Source organism: Mus pahari, chromosome 6 (assembly GCF_900095145.1).
Source record: "Mus pahari chromosome 6, PAHARI_EIJ_v1.1, whole genome shotgun sequence".
Lineage (NCBI taxonomy): Eukaryota > Metazoa > Chordata > Mammalia > Rodentia > Muridae > Mus > Mus pahari.
The window spans coordinates 13,030,861-13,048,364 of NC_034595.1; the positions used below are offsets into that span (position 1 = coordinate 13,030,861).

Consider the following 17,504-nt stretch of genomic DNA (forward strand, 5'->3'; position numbering starts at 1 on the left):
GCTTTTAACTGCTATCTCTCCAACCTAATATTGACAGTCTTAAGTACCAATAAGTATGGTGCCAGCTGTGTACTGTACCCACTCTTAATGTCAACATGGAATTCTTTTAATGACTATCTGAAAATATTTATAATCATTACACCTCTGTGCCTTTCCACACATTGTATTGCAGTCTTTGAAACAAACGGATTCTAGAATTTTCATATCTTTTTCAAAAATTTATTTGTATGTATAAGTTCTCTGTCTGTGTGTGCCTGCGGACCATGTGTGCGCCTGGTGCCCTTAGATCTCCTGGGGTTACCAATGTTGAGAACTGCCATTTAGGTCCTGGGAATCAAACCTGGATCCTCTGAAAGGGCATGCAGTGCCTTAACCACTGAACCATAGCTCTAGCCCCCATGTAATGTAAAGTTCCATTTTCTCAGAAAATTATGGCTGCGTATCATCCTAGAAGTAGGTTTATAGACTAAATGCTGGCACAATTCTACTCAGTCTACAACTCAATTAATGGTTAGCATTTATTTTCAATTTTCCATCCTTATGTGTAAAGCCTAGTATTTCTATCCGCTTTAGAGTCGTCACTCCCATCAAACTACTTTGAAGGAAGTTTTTTTTTTTTGGTATTGGCTTCAATAATTGACATTCATGCTATGAACTACTTAAGATACCATACATTACATTTCCTATCAGAATTTCATCTGCTAACTCTATTGCATTGAATAACAGGTATCGGAACCCATCCTAGTTTGGTGAGTGGGTGAGAAGAAAAGATAAATTGGCTTTATATTTAAAGGCCAAACACATAGACAAGTATATTCACGGTCAAGATCAGGTTTTTGCTTGTTTGTGAATTTCTGAGACAAAGTCGCACTATGGTAGGCCTCGAACTCAGAGCCAATCAGCCTCTTGAGAGCTGGGATTAAAGGCATGAGACACTACACTGGCCAGAGACATTTTTTTAAAAGATTAACTTTTAAATTGTAGCAAGCCGGGCGTGGTGGCGCACGCCTTTAATCCCAGCACTCGGGAGGCAGAGGCAGGCGGATTAGTGAGTTCCAGGACAGCCAGGACTACACAGAGAAACCCTGTCTCAAAAAACCTTAAAAAAAAAAAAAATTGTAGCAATTTCCCAGGTTTATTTTTATAGCTACTTGTAAAAGATTTTAAACTTCCTCTGCTTGTGGACGTTGTACATCGTGGTGCGCACTAGGCTCCGCACCACGATGTACAACGTCCACAAGCAGTTTCTGAGTTCGAGGCCAGCCTGGTCTACAGAGTGAGTTCCAGGACAGCCAGGGCTACACAGAGAAACCCTGTCTTGAAAAAACAAAAAAATAAAAAAAACAAAACAAAACAAAAATAATAACTAGGTCAGGCTCTTGGAGACAAAGTTGGGGAAGTAAGTTTCACCAATATTAACACCCAAGATGAGCGCGAATCTTTGAGTTTAAGTTGCATCGTCTCCCATTACACGAAGGCATTCTGGAATTTTCCCTTCCATACTCCCTCACAGAAACCTTTTTTTTTTTTCCCCTACGGAGGTGGGGTGGGGTGGTACGGAGGGGGAGCACGTAAAATTGTAGAGGCGCGTTTTGGTTACTTTCCCGTACCGTAGGCAGCTAGGTAGGTGGCAATCCCTCTGGCCCGTCAGGCCGTTCCAGGCCGTTCGGAATCCCCGCTCCTACTTAACTAGCAGTGGGCCCAAGCGGGGTTCGACACCTCATCCCTCCTCCGCTATGTAAACCACGCCTCAGAAATCCGCTTTCTAGAGAACCCCGAGCGCCTACGCGCTAGCGTCCTCAAATCTCTCTTACCCTCAGCTAGAGAGGCCTTCCTCCCTTCCCTCTGGCTGCTTCTCCCGCGCTGAGGTAAAGAAGAAAAAAAAGAGGCCCCGCCTTTGGATTTAATAGGAGGCAATTTCCCCGCCCACTGAACACGTGACCTCGGAGGGCTGTGGAACTCAACGCTCCCATTGGCCAGGCCAGACTCCGCCCTCCGGTCCTTCAGTTGCCAGGATGTGACGGTCTCGGGCCGTCAGCCGGTTCCGGTTCTAAGTTCCTGCCTTTTTCCCCCACCGTAGTAGACTGGGTGATTCTGGGGGTGACTCTCGGGGTGAGGTGTGACTCTGGGTGTGAGGTATGACGCAAGGGGTGAGGTGTGACTCTGGGTGAGGCGTTGTCAACCGGAAGTCAGTAGGAGCGGAGGCTGGGTTTATTTGTATCTGGCTACTATGTTAATTAGCTAATGTCCCCAGAAGCAATGCATGGCGGGTAGCTTTAGGCAGGTAACTGTGAGAGGGTTTAGCAAGCAAGTGGCTTCAGAGAACGACCGGGCAAAAGGGAGGAGGCGGATGTAGGTGTGTGGCCAGGTGGCTTTGTACAGTACTGGAGCGAGAACGTTTGAGGTGTGTCGGAAAGGACATTTGAGGCCGGACTTTGAATGGGAATGTGTGGATTTTAGATCCGGATTGATGGGCACTCCCTCACACATTCCAATTTAGAATAACTCCGCCTCCCTTGATAAAGAACAGCTTATTCCTTTGTGTTTCTAACTTCGGCTTCCTTTTTTCCTGGTACAGCTTGGCGCTGAGCTGCTTCCCAGGAGATTGTAGGAAGTAATGTGTATTTATTTTATTAACTCATATCTCTTTCTAGCTAATATTGAAATGCTTGTTGTGAAACATCAGTGGGATAAGCCACTTCGTTGCCTTAAGTCCCTTACTTCATTCCATTTTCCACGGGTTTGTGCAATAGGTTTTAGCAATATGGATTATCATGTAGCAACAATTTTGTGACCCACCTGCCAATGAGGTACATTACTTTGCATTCTTCCACACATTTTATTAAAATTAAAATTATAATATTTTGCTAATTAGAAAAGTAATCCAGACTCATTAGAGCCAGTAAAATTATCCAAAGATAGGAGCAGAAGTAACCTTCACTTCTGTCCTGACTCCAAGATAAGGTAATCACTATTTAAAATTCTGGGTCCCAGGGCCAGTGAGATGGTTAGCAAGTTAAGGTGCTTGCCACTAAGTCTGATGACCCAAGTTCAAACCTTGGCACCCACAAAGTGGAAGGAGAGACCTGACTCCCACAAGTTGTCCTTTGACCCCTACACACTGGTTGGTGCGTGCATGCCCCTCCCCATATGCACAAAATAACTTTTAAAAGAAAAATCTAGGTTCTGTCTTTTGATACTTTTGCACGTCATTACAGACCTATTAGGTAGATCAATACAAAGTCGATTGGTCAGAAATATAAAATAAATACTTCACTTTCATCACTAAACAGTAATTCATGATCGACCTTCCAGGTCAGCATCCATCTATCCACCTAACACATCTCTTTAATACAAAAACAGTTGAGGCAGTGGCGGCACGTGCATTTAATCCCACCACTCGGGAGGCAGAGGCAGGCCAGTCTCTGTGAGTTCAAGGCCAGTCTAGTCTACAGAGCGAGTTCCAGGACAGCCAGGGCTACACAGAGAAACCCTGTCTTGGAAAAATAAACAAAACAAAAGCCCCAACTGAATAATAGGGTATCTAATGGTAACTATCTGCCATAATTCATTCAATATGCCCCACTAATGAGTGCTTCCAGGGTTTCACCTGAATGTCGCAGTGAGATTCTTGGATATTTGCTCTTGAATAATTTCTATGGATTTTTTTTATTTGCTGTCTCAAGTCATGAGAGCATTTAAATGGATAGATATGTCTTTTTAAAAAAAGATTTATTTATTATATGTAAATACATTGTACCCGTCTTCAGACACACCAGAAGAGGGCATCAGATCTCATTACAAATGGTTGTGAGCCACCATGTGGTTGCTGGGATTCGAACTCAGGACCTTGGGAAGAGCAGTTAGTGTTCTTAACCGCTGCGCCATCGCTCCAGCCTCTAGATGTCTTTTTTACCTTTTAAAAATTATAGCAGTTTATATTAACAATGTCAAGAGGGATCATTTTTCTGAATACTCAGCAAGCAGTATAATACACAGCAGTTACTGAATAAATTGCTCTTTAGAAAATTTTGCCAATATATCAAGTACTTTATGTTTATTTGATAATTAAACACTTTTTAGGTGTTTATAGTCCTTTGGGCTTTTTCTTACATGAGTTGTCTATTTGTGTGTTTCTATGTATTAGATCAGACAGTTTTTCTGTTGGGTAGGTTGTCTGTCTTTTTAAAAATCTTGAAGTGAGGCAGAATATCACATCAGGGAGCATGTGATTAGGACAAAGTTCTTCATTTCACCACTGGAAGAGAAGGGTAGACTGGAGTCCCACCATCCCTACAAAGGTCATGCCAAGATAGGGATATCAGTTAAAGTAAAATCTAGCTGTAGAAATAACAGGACATTTCAAAATAATATAAGAAGTCCAAAGGTAAGTTCAGGATTGATAGAACAATTCTGTCTGTCTGTCCATCCCCCTGCCCCTAGCCTTCCCACCAAGTCCTCTGGTGACTTACTTTTCTTCTATCTCATTACCTGGATAGAACTATTTTGGTCTCTATTCTCATAGACTTAGAGAGCCAGTATTTAGGAGGTTGCTTGGTAGAGGAAAGAATGAACTACAGGCTAAAAGATCCATGTTTCTTTGTGTGTGTGCAATTTAAATTACAAAATACAATATTGATAAACAAAAATATATAAGACAATGTATAATTTTCAAAATGTGTTAAGAAACATCCATGAGGGTCTGGAGAGATGGCTCAGCGGTTAAGAGCACTAACTGCTCTGCCGAAGGTCCTGAGTTCAAATCCCAGCAACCACATGGTGGCTCACAACCATCTGTAATGAGATCTGATGCCCTCTTCCGGAGTGTCTGAAGACAGCTACAGTGTACTCACATAAAATAAATAAATACCTAAAAACAAACAAACAAACAAAGAAACACCCCTGAGAGCTGTGCTCTATTTAAGTAGCAGAACATTGTTAGAAGTTCAGAAGCCCTGGATTTCCCTTTGAAGTTACAGCTCTTCCCTGTTGGGTCCTGCCTTTTACAGGGACGCCGGAGTACAGCTGCTGGAGCGCACCAGACCAGCCGGAACACAGCGTCCTCGAACCGCCCACTGTCACCGCCCACCGTCGCCCGGACCTGCCCACCATCGGACACCTGCCCGCCACCGCCAGGACTGCCCATCATCGCGAGAGCGCCGTGGCAACTTCTAAGGACTCAGGGGAATGCTGGGAACCCTTCTTTGTATTTAAGACAGTCCTGACATTAAAGATAAGGGCTTTGATCAGACACGTGCCAAGGCCCCATATTTTCCTTTGCAGCCCTGTTCCTTCACAGGAGTTCTCATCCTCCAGTTCGGATCCACAGTGGGTTCTGCAGGCAGGAGTGCGAACCCACCCCAAGGTGTTCTGCCCATGCAGACAAGGCGCCGGTCTGCGTGCAGGCAGGAACACCACACTTCCCTAGAGGAAGTCTCTCTCTCCCTAGAAATTACTATAATCCCGACTGATGCTAATCATCGCCTTGCTTTTCTTCAAATATATTCTTCCCAAGACATGACAGTTTGCCTATTTTTAAACCTTTATGTTTTATGTTGCCTTAGCCCTTAATTCTTCTATCAGTGGATATTATTGAATATACTTAATGTTGATTTATTCTTCACTACTGAATAATTTCTATAAATATACCTCATTTTATTTTTCCACTGATACTATAGGTGTGATCCAAAATGCCCTTTGAAAGCCCATGTGTTAAAGGCTTGATCCCCCAAGCACTTGGTAGTACTGGAAAGTGATAGACAAGATTTCTTAGACATGGGGACCAAGGGAAGACAATTAGATAATTGGACTCATGGCCTCAGGAGGGAGGTTGGAACCTAGTCCAGTCCCTTCCTTATCCAGCAGTGAAAGGGAAAACGTTAATCACACATCCCCTGCTGTGAAATCCTGCTCAGTACAGGCCTAAGACACTGGCCTTGGACAGAAACATTAAAGACAAAAGCCAAAACTGACCAACTAACCCACCTTCTTCTTTTCCTCTCCCCTATCCCTTCCTCCTTTCTCTTCCCTCCCCCCCCCTTCCCTCTCTTTCTGCTACTACTCTTAGCTTTAGGATAAAGCTTTACTATGTAGCCCAGGCTGGCCTCAACCTATGATTCGCCTGCCTCAGCTGTCTACATTTATTGTAATCCAGGGCTATTACCGACTATGCTCCCATTGATATTCTTGAATGTGTAGCCTAGTATGCTTGTACATTTCTCTAGACTATAAATTTAGAGAATTTTTCTGAACTTGCTCATAAATGTCAACATGTTTTGAGAAGTGACAGTTCTTGTTACTCTATATCCGCACTAACTTTTAATTTCATACTTATAAATTTTGAGAAGTTTGTAGATGTCCAGTCTTTTAAGGAAGGCTTTCAACAGCTACCACGTGGCACTAATGGTTACATGTCACTGATTGGGCCTTAGGCACACAGTTACATGTGGTTGTAATAAAAACTAGAATATATAGTGTTCATGCCAGACAGTTACATACCTAGTTACAAATGGGAGATTCTGTTAATATATGGAAGAGAGACCAGGTGTTGGGAAATATATAGCAATTTCTGCCATGCTAATGATAAAAAGCTTTTAAGTGCTGAGTTTTATTTATAACTTGGTTTATCCTAAACACTTGGCCACACTTGAGTCCTACATAATATATGATGAGCACTGGTTTGTAAACGGGCATTAGATGCTTAAGTATCTTGCCCAAGTTTAGCTAGAAAGTATGATACTGAATTTTTTTTTTTTTTTTTTTTTTGGTTTTTCGAGACAGGGTTTCTCTGTACAGCCCTGGCTGTCCTGGAACTCACTTTGTAGACCAGGCTGGCCTCGAACTCAGAAATCCGCCTGCCTCTGCGATACTGAATTTTAAACCCAGGTAATCTGACTTTACCATCCACACGTCATCCGAAAAGAATGTTTGGTTCTAGTCTGCCATGTGTCTGCTATGTATACTTTCTCTATACATTTCATCAATTACTACAGGGGATTTTCCTTGTCTAGCTCCAGGAAAGTTTACCTTCCCTGAATCACCTTTTTCCCTACTGTAATCAATGTAACTCAATCATTATTTTTAAATGGTTGAAACTTTTTTAGCAATTTCTTTTATTTCTTTTACTTTTAAGTGTGTTTGTATGCATGCATGAGTGTGTGTGTGTGTGTGTGTGTGTGTATGCAGGCATGCATGTGAATGCAGGTGCCTCTAGAGGTTAGAGATCATATGATCCTCCTCTAGTTAGAGTCGCAGGCAGTTGTAAGCTGCCTGATGTTGGGGGTGAGGCAGCTCAACCACAGCACCATCACTCCAGCCTAAACAATTACATTTCTCTGTAAATTCTATTTCATCATTCTTGCACCATTGTTATTGTAAATCTAAATGTAAATAAAACCAGTTCAGACACATTCTTGAATATAAAGTAAGCCCAAGAATCATCATGGGAGGGGGGAAAGGAGAAACTCCATTGTAATCACTGTTTCATTCACATTCCATGTGTCCATGAGGAAAATGTTTAATGTTTAATAAAAACATACTTTGTGTCAGACACTGACAATGCTAAGAAGGATGGTCACAAATCCTTGACTGAAGTTTCTATGGTTTTGTTTTTTGCTTTTTGTTTTTGTGGGTTTTTTGTTTTGTTCTGTTTTGTTTTTTAACATTCATACAGAAAAGTCTAAGCTTTGCTGCCAGGATGCTATTTTTAGCATAACTAATGAAGGGTCTCACCTCTGTGCTGAAGCTCTCCAGAGCTCATCACCTACAGCATAGTCTGAAATCCTTAGCATACAGCAGCCCTAGTCACTATGGAACTCTCTGAACAGTTCTCAGATTTTCCTTCTCTCAAGGCTGTTGGACAGTGCTTTACTTAAAAAAGAAAAGAACACAATAATAATTATTTTGCTCATGTCTGCCTCTCCCATCAGACCACAATCTTCCTGAGATCATGGTTCATGCGCCATGCCTTAATTATCTCTATGCCTTACCCAAGGTAATCACTGAGATAAAAAGTTAATTCATTTCTTCTAAAAAAAAAAAACCTTTTCAAGTAACGATTTCTTTTTGCATTTTTGTTAAATGTAGGTTTTCAGTGTTTTTGCCTGGATATTAATGTGTATTAAATGTTCCACAGGCACGAGCCCACGCTTGCTAAGTGTACATGGCATGAATATGGCAAATAGTCTTCTTGAGACAGAATTGCATATCAGCTCAAACCAGATCGTGCAGAAAATCTGGATATATGGAATGAAAAGTACATTGCATAAATTTGTGTTACACAAGTGATTTATTGTCTCAGAAAACTAATGTATAGGTGTGGCTTCTTATACTATCTTTTGATAATCCTGAAGGAACTGTTTTGCATCAGTAGACCAAAAGGAAACATTTTAGCACAACATATCCAGCATTTTTAAAAAAGATTTATTTATTTTATGTATATGAGTACACTGTCCCTGTCTTCAGACACACCCAGAGAGGGTATTGGATCCCATTCCAGATGGAATTGAACTCAGGACATCTGAAAGAGTGCTCTTAACTGCTGACCCATCTCTTCAGCCCTGTATAGTCCATTTCTATATATCAAGTTCCAGGACAGCCAAGCTACATAGAGAACCTGTCTAAGTAAAGAAGCAAGCAAATAACAAATAGTTATTATATAATAACTAATAGTCTAGCAATTCATTTTTTTTTTTTTACTTTTTAAGCTGACTCTATTTATTTGTTTATTTATTTATTGGTTTTTCGAGACAGGGTTTCTCTGTATAGCCCTGGCTGTCCTGGAACTCACTCTGTAGACCAGGCTGGCCTCGAACTCAGAAATCTGCCTGCCTTTGCCTCCCAAGTGCTGGGATTAAAGGCGTGTGCCACCACGTCCTGCGCTGACTCACTTTAAAAAAAAAAGATTTACTTATTCATTATTTATAGATATATATAAGCACACTATTGCTCTCTTCAGACACACCAGAGGATCACATCAGATCCAATTACAGATGGTTGTGAGCCATATAGTTGCTGGGAATTGAACTCAGGGCCTCTGGAAGAGCAGTCAGTGCTCTTAACTGCTGAGCCATCTCTCCAGTCCACTGACTCACTTTTTATTAGGTATAAAGTGGTACTATGATTTTGTGTGTGTGTGTTCTAAATGGCTAGATTTCCCAAAGGCGTTGTTAATCTCATGCAATATTAGTTATCTAATCAATTATTCTTTTGTATCTCTACAACTTATCTGTTGAAATCATGTCATCATTTCCTTGTTATACTTCCATAGTCTTCTGACACTAACTTCCTCAGGGAATGACTGGTTTTATGTAAAGGTGCTAGCTCCCTGGTCACCTGACAGCTCTCATCAATTAGCATAGTTCCTGCATATAATATGTGCTTAAAAGAATTTATGAGGGCCAAGCAGGCTAAGTGATAAAGGCACTTGCTACCAACCTGATGACCTGAGTTCAATACTTAGGACCGGAGAATAGAAGGAAAGAAAAGACTTTCTTCAGGTTGTCTGCTTGTCTCCACACAAGTGCCCCCACACTAATACATACCACACCCCAAATAAACAAACAAACAAACAAATAAATAAATAAATAAATGCAATCAAAATAGTTGACAAATGAATCTGAGTGAATGATACATACCACACCCGAAATAAATAAATAAATAAATAAATAAATAAATAAATAAATAAATGCTATCGAAATAGTTGACAAATGAATCTGTGAGTGAATGATGATACCTTACTGGATAGAAGGCTTACGTACTATATCTACGTAATTTTGGGAAAAATCCCCTAATTTTGCTGGGCAATAAAATGGGTGTACTGGCTAATTTTGTGTCAACTTGACACAGCTGGAGTTATCACAGAGAAAGGAGCTTCATTTGGGGAAATGCCTCCATGAGATCCAGCTGCAGGGCATTTTCTCAATTAGTGACCAAGGGGGGAGGACCCCTTGTGGGTGGGACCATCTCTGGGCTGGTAGTCTTGAGTTCTATAAGAGAGCAGGCTGAGCAAGCCAGGGGAGGCAAGCCAGTAAAGAACATCCCTCCATGGCCTCTGCATCAGCTCCTGCTTTCTGACCTGCTTGAGTTCCAGACCTGCATCCTTTGGTGATCAACAGCAGTATGGAAATGTAAGCTGAATAAACTCTTTCCTCCCCAGCTTGCTTCTTGGTCATGATGTTTATGCAGGAATAGAAACCCTGATTAAGACAATGGGAGACATTTTACGGGAATATTACTCAAGGAAATGTTAAGTTATAGTCTGCTTTTCCATTTGTCACAAAGAAATAGTGATCCAATTATTTTATTTAATCCAGCCAATATGCTCCTGAGTTATACTCTTAAGTCGAATGTATGGGTAAACTTTCTAACCTGGTCAGAATCTAAGCTTACATGAGTTCTTCCATGCACATAAAAGGAACAGCATCATGTGAGATGGCTCATAGTCCAAAAACTGAGGAGTTGACCATGTGAGAGAGGTCATCATGCCTACAAAGTTGAATGCCAAAAAAACAAAGAAAGAAAAACTAGGCTTACATACTTGATTTCTTGCATTTGATGGAAAGATAAGTACACCAATATGAAACATTGTTTCTCTTCTGCACCTGCAGAGTTTTCTTCATGCTAATGTGACTGTAGCCACAGCTCTCTTTCAGCAGTAATTATCTACTTTAATAATGCTGAATATGGGGCTGGAGAGATAACTCCGTGGTTAAGAGCAGTGACTGCTCTTCCAGATGTCCCGAGTTCAATTCCTAGTAATCACATGTGGCTCAAACCATCTGTAGTGGGATCCAATACCCTTTTCTAATGTCTCTGAAGAGATCAACAATGTACTCACATATATGAAATAAATAATTTAAAAAATCTTAAAAAATAAAGAAAGAAATAGACTGTATAGCTTGCCTCTGCCCACCTCTGTGTGCACCACCAGCAGCTAGACTTGTATATTTACCTGTAATGCCAGCATTCAGGAAGCTGAGGGAGGAAGATTACAAATTCAAGGTCAGCCTGGGCTATGCTGCAAAGACCCTGTCTCAAAGACAAACAAGGGGCTAGAGACATGGCTCAGTGGTTAAGAACATTTGTTGTTCTTGCAGAGGACCTAAGTTCTGTCCCCAGCAGCCACATGGTGACTCACAATCCTCTGTAACTCCACCTCTAGGGAATCCAACAGGCAACAAGCATGCATGTAGTGTGCAAAACACTCATACACATTAAAAATAATAAATCTCAAAATATTTTTGAGAAATAGCAAGAATCATCTCCAGTGAAATTTGGAATTTTTAAAACATTACTTATGTTTATGTGTTTTGAGTATTTTGCTTACAGGTATATCTGTATCATATACATGCAAAGGAGGCCAGAAAAAGTTATCCAGTTCCCCAGAACTGGAATTACAGTTGTGAGCTGCCTTGTAGGTATTGGGAACTGAATCCTAACGCTATTCAGGAGTAGCAAGTGCTGAGCCATCTCTCAAGTCCCTAAACTTGGAAGCTCAAGCTCAAGTAGCCTCAGATATCCAAAGTATCCTATATCATATCTGTCCAATGTAGAAGACTTATATATTTCTTTCTCTCTCCTTCCTAGACCTTAGTGTTTTTTGAGGTATCCTTGACTGCTCTATTATGTTTAAGGATGGAGGTGATGAGGCCCTGTGCCACATTTGGAAAGATGACATTACATTAATAATTCCATATCCAGGAGAAATAATTTTATGAAAAGCTGAGTTCAGTCCCTTCAGTAAAAATATAAAGAATGTATAAAGCAGTTTCTCATCCCTTCACATACTTGATTGTTTTGTGACAATATCTTACACTGGAGCCCAGGCTAGCCTAGAAATCATGATGTAGCCTGATTTGGCTCCAAATTCACAGTAAAGTTTCTGCCTCGGCCACATGAATGCTGGGATTACAAATGTAAGTCACCAAGCTTGGCTTTCATCCCATCATATTTTTAATACAGGGCCAACCTTATATTTAAGAATATAAATTAACAAGTCAGGCAGTGGTGGTGCACACCTTTAATCCCAGCATTTGGGAGGCAGAAGCAGGCAGATTTCTGAGTTCGAGGCCAGCTTGGTCTACAAAGTGAGTTCCAGGACAGCCAGGGCTATACAGAGAAACCCTGTCTCAAAAAACCAAAAAGTAAAAAATAAAAAATATAGAGTATAAATTAAAAATAATTGTTGAACACTTGTTATATATTCCTCATGTAAAAGCTTAATAGGAAGTTAGGCAGCTAGTCCTAACAGGAAGTGGGAAGAAACAGTAAAACCATAAAATCAGGCTTGTTTGCTTCACTACAAACTTCAGGGTCTTCAATGTGAAGTGTCAGTGATCATCATCTCATTCAATAAAGAAGAAAAACTGGTGCTGGTATGCGGCAGCACTGTGGGTGGGAGGTGCTCTCAGAGCGCTACACATCTGGACTTCTGAACGTCTCCCTTATATACCAAATATTGACTCCCGTGTTTCTCAATGGGGGGCTGTTTTGTCCACTTAGAAAACATTTGGATATAATATTTTCTTGTCAAATTTGGAACTATGACTGGCAGCTCATATGCAAATAACAGAAATGCTGCTAAAAATTGCACAATGAGCAGTTCTTATTCTCACTGCTCAAAGCATTATTTGTCTCAAAATATCAATAGTGCCAACATTGATAAACTTGGGTCTGAATTCTCCCCAACTCTTCTACTCCTGTGTGTGTGGGGGGTGTTGGGGGAGAGGGGAGAGAATAGGAGAGGATTTACTTTTCTTAGAATGTATGTCTAGGCCCAATTGTACTCTGACTGCTTACTATTACATTATCTTTCTGTAGCCGAGTATCTCTCTTTTAAGTCAATTCTCCTTTAATATTTATATTCTACTTTGTTCCTCAAACTATGTGTACCATACACACAAATGCCTTTTATATCATAGGATGAAGATTAAAAATCAGGCAAAGAGTACATTCCCCTTGGTTTGTTATCATCCCCTTCCAACTCCCCTAGAATTGTCTCACAGGTTTCTCCTTGGATATACATTTCATTTTTTCCCCATAAACAGTAATGACTTTTTTTGTGTCTAAAAGTGCATCATTGTATTTTATCCTAAAATACTGTCTGAAACTCTTATTTTGGTTCTTTAAAATTTTTCTAGCATTCCCTATGGACTCACCACCTGCTTTCTAGACCAATTTACCTGAGTTCTTCCAGCCTTTCGTCTGCATAGTACTATAGAAGTTGGGTTATATCCACTATTACTATCAAAATCTTACAGTAGTTAGCCAGTGTATACATGTAATTACTATGATAGTTAACTAGTCCCTGAACTACTCACTGCCCGACCCTTTGAGGTTGGAGGTTAGGTGGCATGGAGCCAATGACACAGACTCTGGGAGCAGCTGAGAAATGCAGTACCAGGCTCATCTGAACACTGCTACAAGCTCTTTTAATACCCTCCACCCGTGCCCCATTGGTACCAAGAAAGCATCTCTTCTAAATAGCAGTTTCCGATTATCTGGCATTGTCTGCACCAGCAATCCTTGGACTCTCAGGCAATCCTCAATTAGATCCTCCCTATGTGTTTATATAGAGGTGACCCCGCCATTCCTGCTACAGTTAAGTGCCATGGATTTACCAGGTACTAAGCTTAGTATATGATATAAGTTAGTATGGAGAAACCCTGAAGTTAAAGGGGGTAAGTGATGGCTTCAGAACTCTGCATCTATGAAGTGAGGAGTCAGAATTCGAATCCAAGTCTGTCGCATGCCAACATCTATACATTTTTTGCACTCTTCATTCCTTTGTGAGTCAGTCTGCCTCTTTATTTGGCCTTCAGAACTCTTTGTGTTCCGTTCTAAACTTGTCCCAACTTTTTCTTTTCTTTCTTTCTTTCTTTTTTTTGTTTTGTTTTGTTTTGTTTTGTTTTGTTTTCCACTCACTCTGTAGACCAGGCTGGCCTCGAACTCAGAAATCTGCCTGCCTCTGCCTCCCAAGTGCTGGGATTAAAGGCGTGCGCCACCACTGCCCAGCTGTTCCAACTTTTTCTGATGACCTTCATCAAAAATCACACTCTTGCCCAAGTTACTGTTCATCACTATATTCCATCCTTGCTTTCCTTTCTCTGTCAGTGCCTCCTATCATAACTTCTGTCTACATGAGCCTTCCCACACCCCTCTGTAGGTTCAAACACCTGCTGACTCCTGAAGCCCAACTTGACTTTCTCACCTTTCTTTGTTTTCCTCTGATCCCTCTTCCCCGAATCCAGACTTTCTCCTTTCCACACACAGGTTTGCTTTGTCATTCTTTCTCTACTCATACTTTTTCCACTCCTGTTTGAGAACAGCATATTTGTCACCCAGTACTAATGTGTATTTGGAACTCTTTGCAAATACTCTTTGATATATTGCAGGGGCCAGTGCTGGAGTGATATCTCAGCAGTTAAGGACACTGGCTGCTCCTCTAGAGGACCTAAGTTCAATGATCAGTACCCAGGTGGAAGCTCACAACCATCTGTGAGTCCCAGAGTTGGTGATGTCATCTTTTGGCCACTGCGAACACCATACACATACATATGTAGTGTACAGGCATACATGCAGAAAACACATACATAATCAAGAGTAGAAGCTCAATAAACATTTGGTTGCTCCTAATATTCACAGCAGTTTTCTAAGATATTAACATACCTTATTAACACAGCAACTAAGGCTCATAGAAGTTAAATGGCCTGCCCAATTGTATAGGTGCTCCAAGATGACTCAAGCTTAATGCTACCTGTGACTTCAGAGTGTGGTTCCTCCTACACCATACGTCCTAGCACACGCCTTTCTTTCAGTAGCTACTGAGTAATTGTTGAGCCAAGAGTAAATACGTGTTAAGAACATATTTTTGAAGATAGAGAGTCATGAGAGATTCATAGGTCATAAAAAGAAGAGTACTCTTAAGCTGTGACTCATCTTCATGTGTAGCATTTATCATTCATTTAAACAGAAGGAAAACAAACACTCCTGATAAAATATCTTAGGCAGCAAGGTGTTGAAATCTTTATTATACACTCAAGAATACACCTTTAACAAATGTTTTGTCATGTTATTTAAAGTCAGTAAGTAGTTAGAAAACTAGGGATTAATTTTTCATTTTCTATCAATTTCATGAAGAAACTTTATTCTCTTCTTTGCTGTTCCTCTTTTAAGAGCTATGTTTAGAAAAGCCATTGTAATCCAAAAGAATGATTAAACCTTCAGTATATTTTCTTTTGTTTTTACTATGCTGTTTTTTTACATTTAGAAACTCTGGGTTGTGTTTGCACATATGTGTATGATATGAAAGATATTTATAAAATAATGTTTTTATACATAATTTACTCTTCTGACAGTCAAATATCATATTAAGTTATTAAACTATTACTTTACCCTTTTTTATTTTTAAATTATGTCTGTATCATATAATTAAATATGCTAAACTCATGGACATATAAATGTCTCTAATATAAGAAGTGTTTTGTTGTTGGCATGATGACAAATGCCTCTATTCCCCATGTTCAAGTAGCACAGCCTTACAGAGGCTGAAGCAGGAAGATCATTAGTACACACACAAACACATAATACACAAACACACACATAAGTCTTGAAATCAGAGTAATTATTATACTTTTGGTTTTCTTTTCTCAAAATCAATTATGTTAAGCCCTTTGCATTTTGTATACATATTAAAGTCAGCATGTCAAACTTACACTAAAACAAAAGGCCCACACTAATAAAACTGGAAAACTTTTGGTAAATGAAATGAATAAATATGACATGTTTTCACTCATATATGGAAGTTTTAAAACTTGATCTCACAAAAGTAAAGAGTAGAATATTACCTGCCAGAACTTGCATGGAGATGAAGAGGAGCATTGTTGGTTAAAAAAAAAAGTTAGAATAAGTTATAAGAGATAGCACAGTAATAATGTATTGTAGGTCTTAAAATAGCTAAGAGAAAGCATTTTGAATATTTACAACATAAAAATGATAAATAGTTGAGATATTTTAGTTGCCCTGACTTAGCTATTAAGCATGGAATATTTGTATCGAAATGACTTGGTGTAACCCATAAACCTTCATGATGATTGTGCCAGTTTTGTCTGCTTGTTTGTTTGTTTGTTTTGAGTCAATAAAGTTTTATTTTCCCAAATGTACAGCTGATTGAACCTGTTCATGCATCTTCACCAGCAGCTGGGGTGTCTCCAACCTTTGTGTTTCTGGTGTGAATTACTGGGGCTCTGTGCTTTGAAACCACCTTGATAAGTCCTTTACTAAGGAGCTCCTGGAGGGCTGCCCTGGCCAGGGAACTGGAATCTTCAGTCTCTTGGAGACCACAGCTGGAGTAATAAGCTTATAGTTCGGAACTTCCTTACAGAGCTTGTTGTATGTCGCTTTGTCAAACAGGATGAGATTGTTCAACTTGTCCCGAACTTTGCCTTTGGACCACTACTTATTCTTGGTCTTGCCACCAGACTTATTTAATGGGTCTTTGTCCTTTTTGGCCGACTTTCCAGCATCTTTCTTCTTGTTGTTGTCTTTGGGCGGCATGGCAAAGCTCAGAGAGTTCTGTGGACCACTGCAGCCTCACTAAGATGTCAGAAAAAAAAAAAACGTTGGTTTTGTTTTATTTTTAATTCAATTTTTTACACTCCATATTCCATTCCCCACCCCCCCATCCACCCTCCGACTGCTCCACATCCCATAACTCCTCCGCACCCCTGTGCTTCCACTTGGATGCTCCCACACCCCCACCAAACCTGACCTCTAAACTCCCTGGGTCCTCCAGTCTCTTGAAGGTTAGGTGCATCATCTCTGAATGAGCACAGACCTGGAAGTCCTTTACTGTATGTGTGTTGGGGGGGCCTCATATCAGCTGGTGTATACTGTTTGGTGGTCCAGTGTTTGAAAGATCTCAGGGGTCCAGATTAATTGAGAATGCTGGTCCTCCTACAGGATGGCCCTTCTCCTCAGCTTCTTTCAGCCTTCCCTAATTCAACAACAGGGGTCAGCTGCTTCTGTCCATTGGTTGGGTGCAAATATCTGCATCTGACTCTTTCAGTTGCTTGTTGTTCTTTCAGAGGGCAGTCATGATAGGTCTCTTTTTGTGAGCACTCCATAGCCTCAGTAATAGTGTCAGGCCTTGAGACCTCCCCTTGAGCTGGATCCCACTTTGGGCCTGTCACTGGACCTTCTTTTCCTCAGGCTTCACTCCATTTCCATCCCTGTAATTCTTTCAGACAGAAACAGTTATGGATCAGATATGTGACTGTGGGATGGCAACCCCATCCCTCACTTGATGTCCTGTCTTCCTGCTGGAGGTGGGCTCTATAAGTTCCCTCTCCTTACTGTTGGGCATTTCATCTAAGGTCCCTCCCTGTGAGTTCTGGGAGTCTCTCACCTCCCAGGTCTCTGGTGAATTCTGGTTCCTGAGGTTACCTGTTTACATTCTTTCTGCTGGCCCTCAGGGCTTCAGTCCTTTTCCCTCACACAATACCAGA

General features: G+C 40.6%; 1 pseudogene; it reads right to left on the reverse strand.

The window, feature by feature from the left end:
• Window positions 1-16,177: 16,177 nt before the first annotated feature.
• LOC110322754 lies at window positions 16,178-16,554 on the reverse strand (annotated as a pseudogene).
• Window positions 16,555-17,504: the final 950 nt, after the last annotated feature.